At 36.0% G+C, this 11111-nt stretch overlaps 1 non-coding gene across 1 annotated transcript; it reads right to left on the reverse strand.

Moving 5' to 3' along the window:
- Nucleotides 1-195: 195 nt before the first annotated feature.
- trnak-uuu lies at nt 196-289 on the reverse strand. The gene is made up of 2 exons: nt 252-289; nt 196-231 (listed from the first exon to the last, which is right to left on the reverse strand). It is a non-coding gene; the product is annotated as a tRNA-Lys (tRNA).
- Nucleotides 290-11111: the final 10822 nt, after the last annotated feature.

Raw genomic sequence — 11111 nt, forward strand, 5'->3', positions numbered from 1 at the left:
ATTGCACTATTGGAGTATTTGACCCATGCGCATTATACCAAAAATAATACCATACCAGTCATTAGTTACTGTGATCTTTCAAATTAATCCTTGAACTTTCCTCTAACTGAATACAGCCATCTACTTTTCAACTCATTGTTTATGTTACGTTTCAAACTCCATTGTTACTGAAATGTCTCGCGCTTTCTAAAAACTTGCTCCAGGTGAGGCTCAAACTCACAACTTCGGCATTGCTTGGCTGCATACTGTCTTAAAAGTACCACATGCTGACCAACTGCACCACTGGAGCTGTGAACGCAAATGCATAATACCAAACCAGTCTTTATATATGGTGATCTTTCAAATTAATCCATGAACTTTCCTCAAACTGATTACAGCCATCTACTTTTCAACTGATCGTTTATGTTACGCTTCAAACTCCATTGTTAACTGAAATGTATCTCGCTTTCTAAATCCTTGCTCCAGGTGAGGCTCGAATTCAAAAACTCAGCATTGCTCTACTGCGTATTGTCTTATAAGTACCGAAAGCTGACCGATTGCACTACTGGAGAATTTGATCCAAGCGCATTATACCAAACATAATACAATACCAGTCTTTAGTTACTGTGATCTTTCAAATTAATCCATGAACTTTCCTCTAACTGATTACAGCAATTTACTTTTTAACTGATCGCTTATGTTACACTTCAAACTCAATTGTTACTGAAATGTATCTTGCTTTCTAAAACATTGCTCCAGGTGAGGCTCAAACTCACAACCTCAGCATTGCTCTGCTGAATACTGTCTTATAAGCACCACACACTGACCTATTGCGCCACTGGAGCTGCTGACTCAGACATGTAATTCCAAACATAATACCTTACCAGTCTTTAGTTACAACGATCTTTAAAATTAATTCGTGAACTTTCCTCTAACTGATTACAGCCATCTAATTTTCAACTGATCATTTATATTATGCTTTGAACTCCATTGTTACTGAAATGTCTCTCGCATTCTAAAACCCTGCACAAGCTGAGGCTCAAACTCACAACCTCAGCATCGCTCTGCTGCATAATGCCCTATAAGGACCACACACTGACCGATGGCGCCACGGGACCTGTTGATTCAAAAGTGTATTACCAAACACTATCATCTTTAATTAGACTGATAGACTGATTGTGTAAATCCTAGTTACCATAGGATGTCAATCCCGTGGCAGGAGTGTGCATATGAAGCAGACTAGCTCCCTCGGTCCAAATGGAACGCACCCCTTGAACTTTCTTCTAACTGATTACGGACATCTGATTTTCAACCAGTCTTTTATTAGAATTAACTGGTGACCTCCAGTCATTTGTAATAATTGCAGAGGTTGTCTGTGATCTTAATCCCATGCGAATCAGCCATGCCTGTAATTTATAAAGTAAAAATTCCCTTGCAAATTACTTACCATATTTCGCCGAACACCGAGGTCCTGTGATAATATTAGTTCCGTGCGAATCGACATCTCCGTGATTTAGCCAGTATTTTGCGGGTCATAGACTATAAAATTTTTCAAGTTTTTTGTTTCATGTGCTGTAAAAGGTTGAAAAGGTTTTGAGGTTAATGTGTTACAAATAAATCAAGCATAAAGCTTGAGATGTTGTTTCAACCTGGTGAAATGTAAATGACACAGGGCACAAAACTATATTAGTTTATTTTTATTTTATTTTTTTTCTATTTTTTAAACCCATCTAATCCGACCAAAGAACGGGACTCTCAAAAAGCCTTGACATTGTGTCCAGAAGACAAGTCAGTAAATTCCAGTAAAATCAAAGGCTTAGCTTATCCCGTGTGAATGCACCACATGAAATTCAGATCACACAAGGTACCCAGATAATACAAATCCCATGCAAATAGGGCTTTAAATGGTAAGCCATGACTTCCTTTGCTACTGAAATGCCTCTCAATATTTAAAACTTGCTCCAGCTGAGGCTCAAACTCACAACCTCAGCTGTATACTGCCATACAAGTACCACACTGACCGACTGCATCACTGGAGCCATTTACCCAAATGCATAATTCCAAACATTATGCTCTATAGACTATGCACTATGGCCAGTTTAATGCCTCGCCTGAACGACGCTCCTTTTCACAGGTCTAATGCTTTATCAAATGTTTGATTCTTTTTACACTCTGAAGTGTGATTCCTTATGCTTAGGGTGACCATACGGGCCATTTTTATGGGACGCACCCTTGCCAGGATTTCTATATTGCCTAAAATATCCAGGTAAGGATATTAATAAAACCTTAATAAAACTAGCTCCACCAGGAAGGCAGGCCTTCCAGCTTCAAAAAGAAAACAAAGCCGAACTCATAATTTGAGGTAAGGTACTGATGACGACAGAATGCCAGGAATCCAGTTTAATGCCTATGCTGAAGGAAGCCCAAATCCACAGTCAAAATACTAGGACTTTATAACAAAACCAATCCACACAATCAAAACAACGAAAGATCACCCCCTGCTGGCCGGATTAAAAGTAGCTGCAGCTGCAAGCTACATTTTCACAAATGGTCTCCCACCAGTGCACTGACCAGGATCTGACCTGCTTAGCTTTAGTGAGGGACAAGACTCTGCCTACTGCATGCAGCAGCTGCATTCATAGTCGACGCCTTAATAGAGCTGCTCTAATAGAGGGGGAGTGCATCCTGACATCAGGATGTGCTACCCACTTAAACAATGCGGTCAAATTCATGATTAAGGTTGGGAATTAATGACAACAGAATGTCAGGAGGCCGGTTTAATGCCTGACCTGAACGATGCTCCTTTTTACAGGTGCCGGTCTAACACTTTATCAAGAGGTTACTTCTTTTTATGCTCTGAAGTCCGATTGCTTTTGCTAAGACTTTTGCATCCATACAAGTCAGGGAATGCACCTCCTGCAGGCCAGGCTAAAGCTAGCTCTAGCAGCAAGCTATTTATTTATTTTTTTCACAGCAGCCTACCAGCCATCAGAATGTGCTACCAGCTTCAAAAAGAAAGGCTGGTGCTACAGGCACACTACATCATTATTGTCTTGAGAATGCAGTGCTAAAGAAGGAAGCAATTAGGCTGAGGAAGCTGCAAGGTTTCCATTATTTTAGCATTTAATGACCAGGCGCTACGGCAGGGGCTTGATGCAGAAATGAGGGTCTCAGCTCTGAAATTATGCATTATCTGGCAGATCTTAGTGCACCCTCCTAAGACTCCCTCTCCTTCACCATGAATAAATTTACATGGGAATGCTTATTTATCTAATTTAGGCATTAAAATTAGAATATACAATACAAATCTACCCATGGAAGACAAGCATCTACTCGCTGTTTTGGTTTTAATGACCCAGTTTCATGTCTTCCTGCACTTTTTTTTTTTTCTTTTTTTTTCTAGTCATGGGGTGGGGGCGGGGCTGGGACAGACTTGTGGAAGTGAGAATCATGTCTTTCCTCCATTAGTTTAGATATGATTTTTGCAAAATGGAGGAATATTTTGAGGCCTATGTAGGAAGTCAGCCTCATATTAGTGGTAGAAATTATTTAAAAGTGAGAACACATTTACTAAAACAGCAAATGCTGAAGGAATGGTAACACTGATAATATGATGAACTAGTCTCTCCAAAAAGTCACAGCCCCTTTAGTCTGATCTAGGTGAGAAACTAATAAAAATTACAAAAGCACACAACAGAATTACTAAAACTTAAAAATGAAAATGAAAACTGAAAATATAAAAATAATAGTAATAAATACTATAATAGTATATACATAATATAAAAAACAACACTGGTGTGCATGTGTATAAATTACCTAAATGTATTGTCAAAGTTGGCATTATTATATTTTTACAAAAAAATAAAAACATAATTTTGCCCTAATACAACATCAGCTATGACTATAATATCACTAAAACCAATTTGTCTGATGTTGTCTGCTACTTTTCACAACCCAGACGTGTCGACATGGCCCTCGTCTGCACTGTCAGCTAGTCCTCTTCTATAAGCAGATTCCTGCATAAAAAGTTTTAGCCGTCTCTCACTGCTAAGAGATGTTCATCATTCTTGATCTGAGTCTGTCAGGCCCTGGTGTTTTAGTGCCTCTTGCTATTAGGCAGAATTGACAGGCCAAGAAGGTTGCAAATAGCAGAAATGCGTGAAATTAAGGAGGGCATCGTGTGTGTGTGTGTGTGTGTGTGTGTGTGTGTGTGTGTGTGTGTGTGTGTGTGTGTGTGTGTGTGTGTGTATGTGCATGATGGAAGAGAGCAAGTGAAGTGAGGCCATCATTTAATCTGCAGTTTATCAGTTTAGGCTGCACCTTGTTTCAATGGAGCAAAATTGTTGCTGCCTTCAGGAGAGATGAGATGGCATCTCATCTCTTCGATTGCAGCCTATCTCTCTCATTCGCTCTTTCTCTGCATGCACCTCTTAATGTAGTTTGACAGCATGGGGCCGGATGGAGTGGGAGAGAAATGGTGGAGAGGTATTTTTTATTGTTATTATTATTATTTCGGAAAACCCTCAATTAATAAATAGTGTTGTCATCCCCTCCATGTGCGAGAGAGAGAGAGAGAGAGAGAGAGAGAGAGAGAGAGATGCCTGTGGAGGCTTATGTGTCATATAGGGCTGAGGTCACACACTCAGGTCGGTTGCTTCGGGAACATACATGCACAAACATACACACACATCTCTTCTATACCACTGAGAACATTCATTTCAGGGCAATCAATGCTTAATTGGCATTTTTCCCATTAGGCCTCTCTATTAATGTCTTTTTAAATCAGATTTGTATGAGTTGTGAGCTAGTTCATGTTATATTTCCCATTTTAGAAGCCTAATCAAATTACCTCACTGGGCTTCTGTGGAATGGTATTTTTCTATATCCATGACAATATTCAATTTAAATGGCCTCCCTGCTAAATAGGTTGACAAGCATAGTGTATTAATCTTAGTGCAGTGTCTCCTGAAATGACATGCAATCTGCAACCCGCTTTGTTGCGTTTATGCAGCCAGATGTTTGCGAATGAAGTGTCCATCATGACGTGGAAAAAAAAGACACCCATGGTTTTGGTAAAAATCGCTATGAGTTGTCCGGTTTTGTTTTGCAGTACTTAGTACTACTTTTTTGAAAGAAATTATTAGCAAGGATTCATTATTGACAATTGGTCAAAAGTGACAGTAAAGACATCATGACATGAAAAAAAAATAATAATAATTCTTCTTTGCGATCCCACCCATGGTTTTGGTGTAAAACACTATCAGTTTCTTCTCCAGGTTTTTTCTTTTTTTTTTTTTTTTTAAGAAATGAATAATTTTACTCATCAATTATTAATTAAATTGATCAAAAGTGATACTAAAGACATTTATAATATTACAGAAGACTATGTGTTGTCCAGTTAGAAATTAATACTTTTATTCAGCAAGGATGCATTAAATTGATCAAAAGTAACAGTAAATATATTATTATTAATAATAATAATATTACGATTTGCATTTCAAATACTTTTGTGAATGAAGTGTCCATCATGATGTGAAAAAAAAAAATCCTCATAGCAATCCCACCTATGGTTTTGGTGTAAAACCCTATCACAGTTTGTTGTTGTCGTTTGTTTGTTTGTTTGTTTGTTTGTTTGTTTGTTTGTTTGTTTGTTTTTCTCAAAACAATGTAATAGAAAGCATGTAGGAACCTAAAGAAGGGATCTAAAGAACCTAACCTTTTGCAAAATGGAAAGGTTCCATGGATGTTGAAGGTTCTTTCATGGAACCATCAATCCCAATATAGAACCATTATTTTTAAAGTTGTATGTGTTATCCAGTTTTGATTAGCAGTCCTGCCCATAAGACAAAGTGCCGGGGCATTAATGGTCAGCAGGACACTGGATTGGACTAGACCAGACCATGGTGTCGCTATCACACAGCACTTTTTCAACAAGAGCCTCTTTAATACAGAGCAAATTCACCTTTGTTATCCTGCTGGGCTGACAAGCAGGGCAGGGAAGCCAGGACCAGCGCTGTTTAATGCTTGTGCCCTGTAAAACAGCATTGCACAGCAGAAAAGTCAGGCCTGTGTTAAATACCTGCAGGGCGTACTCCAGGCAACCAGGGGAGAAGAAGAGAGAAATGGAGGGAGTAAAAAAACTAGGGCATCTAAAAAAAGGAGAGATGGGGAACAGGAACTCTCACCTGGCAGGATTTGATGACACACATAAGTTGCAGGATGTAATTCAAACTAAGTTTCAGAATAGCAACGGATTGAAACACATCAACAAAACATTAAATTACTCACAGGTTTGTTACATGAAACATAAATCTTAGTAATAGTTTAGTGAGGTTCAAAATGTTAAATATATTTACCCTGTAGCATAGCTTTAATAGTATCAGGACTTTTAGACAAGGCTTTGGCAGTTATACTGTAGTAAACAAATACTTTCTGCTAAATAAATAAATAAATACTTGCCTGTTAACTTGTAGATTTTTTTTTTTTTTTTTATTTTAACACTGCAATTTTACTAAATAACCTGACAACTTGTGCTGCTCATAACAAATATAAACACTAAGGTTTGGGGTCAAAAAGATATTTTTCATATCAAAAATGATCAAAAGTGATAGTAAAGACAATTATAATATTGCGAAAAGTTTTCTATTTTAAATAAATGCTGTTTTCCCTCAGGAATAAATTACATTTTAAAATATATTAAAATAGAAGCTGGTTATTTTAAATTATAATATTGTAATAACTGTTATGCCCTTTGATAATACTGTTTACTATTTTACTGTATTTGTGGTCATATAAATACATCCTTGGTGAGCATAAAAAGGCATAAAATATCTAAAAAATAATTACACAATACAGTTTCATGGTTAGTAAATAATATTTAAGTAAAAAATGGTCATCAGTGGCATAAAGTTTTATAACCTACAAACTGTCACTTATTTTGCCATTACATAGTCTGTAAAATTTTGTTGCTTTGTTATAGTCCATTAAAACCATATTATATATATAATATATATATAATATATCTTCATCATGTACCGTCCCTTTCATTTCCTAGTTGCCTGCTCTCTGGCACCATTCCATCTGCAACTAAAATAAATCACACAGTAGTAGAGAGGTAAAGAGAAGTAGAGTTATGAGTAGAATTATATATAATAATGAGATAAACAATAGTTATATGATAAGATTAATTATTTTTAGTTTTTTAGTAGGCTACTGAAACAATAAAACAACAATTGTTTTAAGACCATCTACTATTGTAAGAAAAATACAAAAGCTTCCTATCAGTAATATGTCTCTGCTCTGAAGGTCTGTGCGACTCTGTTTTGAGATCAGATCTCTTCAGCCATGACAACTGTTTTTTTTTTCCCCCTCAAATGTGGATTAAACTCTTCTCCAATGAAGACGTGACTTGACATCCTCTGCTCACTGCGTGTCGGGAGTCGAGACAGCTCACTTTTGCATCGGGCACGTCGCCAGACAGCCTGCCCTGGGTCGGGTCCTCATAGGAGGGCCGCTGTGGCCAGAAACACATTTTCTTGTAACTTCTGTCACCTGTTGCTTGAGGGACAAGGCAGCATGACTGAGAGCAGTCACATCAGTGTAGAAGAAGCTACGGAGGCCCTATCTGATACCGGAAAACTGTGCACGTCGATTTAGTTTCTTTAGGCATATCAGTGGCACAGCTCAGAGCTCATTTCTCATATTAATGCTGACAGAAATCAGCAAAGCAGGCGTCAAGCATACATACTTAGGCCAGATCGCTCTCACTCGGAGGGAGCCATTGGCTACAGATGATGCATGTCTGATTGATCGTACTGGTGGACTTTAGAAACGTCTGAGATAAAATATATCAACATCTGAGAAAAGTATTCTATAGGTGAACACTAATATAAAGGGATCTTAAAGGGACAGTTCACCCCAAAAATCTTTTATCAGCCTCATGTCATTCCAAACCTGTATGAATGTCTCTCTGTGAAACACAAAATACGATATTTTGAAAAATGTTTTTCTGTCAAAACAACAAAAACACACACACAAAATCTCAAAATATGTTATTTTGTGTTTCACAGAATAAAGTACTATATTTTTGGAATGAGGGTGAGTAAATTTTTTATTTTATTTTATTTATTGAATAAATGAGGGTGATAAAAACAAATGTTATTTTTTGTTTTATTTACAGAATAAATCATAATATAACACTGAGTAAATTTTTTATTTTATTTTATTTATTGAATTATTGAAGCGCATTGGGGGTTTTGTTGTAAAAAATTGATAGCCTTTATGCACTGTAAGTCGCTTCCAAGTTTACTTCAAACAAAAACTATTTAATCAATTATCCAAGTTTACTTCAAAGGATATTTCAGATAATGCTTTTTGACCATACACTTACAGTCAAGATGGTCCAAAACAACCCTGCAGCCCTTTGACTTTTCTTAAAATATGATCTTTGTGTTCCACAGAAGAACGTTCTACATTCCTGGTCTCGTTGTGAATAATTTATCAGTGCATGTTATTCCAAAGTAAATAGTTTACTTATGCAGTTTATCTAATAAAATCTGAAAGGACTTTCCTTTTCTGATGACATCACTTAGGCCATGCAGGCTAATGGATAATAGTCAAATAGTCTTCTTTTAGCAAATTCTAAAATAGGTCTAGCTCAGTTCTGATACAAATCACCCTGTTTTACCATCAAATCAACAGTTTTATACAGTGATTCTCAGGAGGCCTCGGCAGAACTTTGTAACCTCTTTTATTTTTTGTTTTTATTATTAATATTTTATTATTATTTTTAAATCAGGGACATTACGCATTAATAATACATAAAATCAGCTAGATTTAGGATGGCTAATTTATAGTAATTTATAATTTTTATTACAGCCAAAGAACCAGAGGTTCATATCATTTCAGATAGGAAATATTGTACTGGAGTCCAAAAGATGGAGAACCACTGAGATAAAAAAATAAATAAATAATAATAATAATAATAATAATAATAATAATAATAATAATCAATCAATCAATCAAACAATCAATCAATCAATCAATCAATAAATAAATAAATAAATAAATCCCACTCTACATTTTTTCCTGATGGTCTGTTTCACTCTTAAATATGTCACATTACGTGAATGCCGAGCTGACTTTAAAAAGGTTATTCTCTCTTAACAGCAACAAAACAGGGCATAAAAACAATTCATACTGTACTATATTACAAGACAGTACTTAGAGGCTGAAACACCTAATATTCTTACAAGATCTTTAAAACGCCACATATTTTATGTTGATGTTATTAATCTTCCATAAGTCATATCATATAATAAGTTATCTACTGAAGAAAGCTGCATTAAAGACTCTGAAGACCCAGGTTTCCTTTTTTTTTTTTTTTTTTTTTTTTTGTTTGGATGCTGAAAGTCTCTCGTGTCCATGCTGCAGTCCCAGTGTGTGCAGGTTGAGCTGGGTTTCATTATTTACATCTCTGCAGATCCTCCTGAGCTCTAATCTGCACGTCTCGCAGGCTCCTCGGGGCTATTTCATTTAGCTTTAATATGTGCATTTGACATTTGTTCATTTTGCTTCCCCCTTTAATTTAATTGACATGCTGCTGCCTTGTTTTGTTTGTTCTCGCCTGTGTATGGATTGAGTTTTTTTTTTTTTTTCTCATCTTCTAATGTTTCCATAATGCTGCAGTTGTGTTAGAACTTTTATTGTGTGTGGACAGACAGAGAAGAATTTATGCAAGCATGCTTATGGGAATGTAAAAGTCAGTGACTTTTTCATTACATTACAACTGCATGCGGTACCTGTGGGCATCAGCAGAATTGTGTTACGCAATCTGATCGACTGAATTATAACTAGCTGAGATTATGAGAATGTCATTATTTTGGTTTTTGATTATGTGCACTGGTTAATATTTGCCTCTAAATTAGCAGTTATTAAATAGTGTAGACTGATGATAAACTCATTTCCTAAAAGCACTTTAAGAAAACGAGCAAAGAAAGAGTTGTGATTATCAGTTTAACATTTCAGCAGCATAGACTTAGTTCGTTTCTTAAACTTATTTGAGCAGCACAATTTTTTATTTCTACTTTTAGCTCATGTGAAGCTATTCAGGCGCCTAGACCATAAGTATTTCACGAAAGTACAGTTAAATAAGAGCCACAGGTTCCCACTTTTTATTTTAAAATAGTATAAAAGAATGCTAAAGAAAGAAGTTATGGATTATGTTCTTAAGAATTAATTTTCTTATAATTGAAATGTAAAACATGTTAAAATAAATGAAAAAACTTCATATCATAAAATTCTATTTATTATGTTCAACTGGGCTAAAATTTGCAAAATTTTACATTAATGTTTTTAAACATTTGGGAATTGTAATTTAAGCCATAACCCTGATTATGAGAACAAACTAATTAATAATAATAGGCCTAAATATGTAATTAATAATTATACTTAATAATTAGGCGTTTGTATCTGAACGTACCATCTTGCAGACGTTCTATTTGTAATTTGTATCAATACTTTGTCTAAATGATGCATTTTAAAGGAAGGTTTCACAAAATGGTGTGTGTTTTAGCTACAGTATCTGAACGTGTTCTTTGTTTCGGAGGCATCAGAAGCGCTGGTCGCAAATGGCGCGGCTGCCATCTGGCGGTCACTGCGAGAACGACACTCACTCGAACCCTGACCATTGACTGACAATATTCTATCAATCGCATATGACTCAGAGCAAACTAGCGCAGCCTCGTATTAGTACACGTGTTAATTAAACTTTCACACTCCGAGGCTGGAATAACACGATATAAATTTCAAATAAAACAGAAGTTGAAATTGTTCATAATTCAGCATTTCTGAATAAATACTGTATGTGATATATTGGGTATATTACATATATAAAGTAGCCTGTATTAAAGGTGGATGACCCACAAAGTGTATAGCTGCATGTGAATCACAAATTATGTGAATAAAGCAAGCCTTACATTAAATAATAATAATAATAATAATAATAATAATAATAAAACCTGACTGAGTAGTCTCTCTCTGTCTGTGTCTGTGTGTGTGTGTGTGTGTAGTCATGTGTGAGCCTCACTGGACTGATGATCTGTGATTTCAGTGCCATCTGGGCTTGACCCTCA

Source organism: Cyprinus carpio, chromosome A8 (genome assembly GCF_018340385.1).
Source record: "Cyprinus carpio isolate SPL01 chromosome A8, ASM1834038v1, whole genome shotgun sequence".
Lineage (NCBI taxonomy): Eukaryota > Metazoa > Chordata > Actinopteri > Cypriniformes > Cyprinidae > Cyprinus > Cyprinus carpio.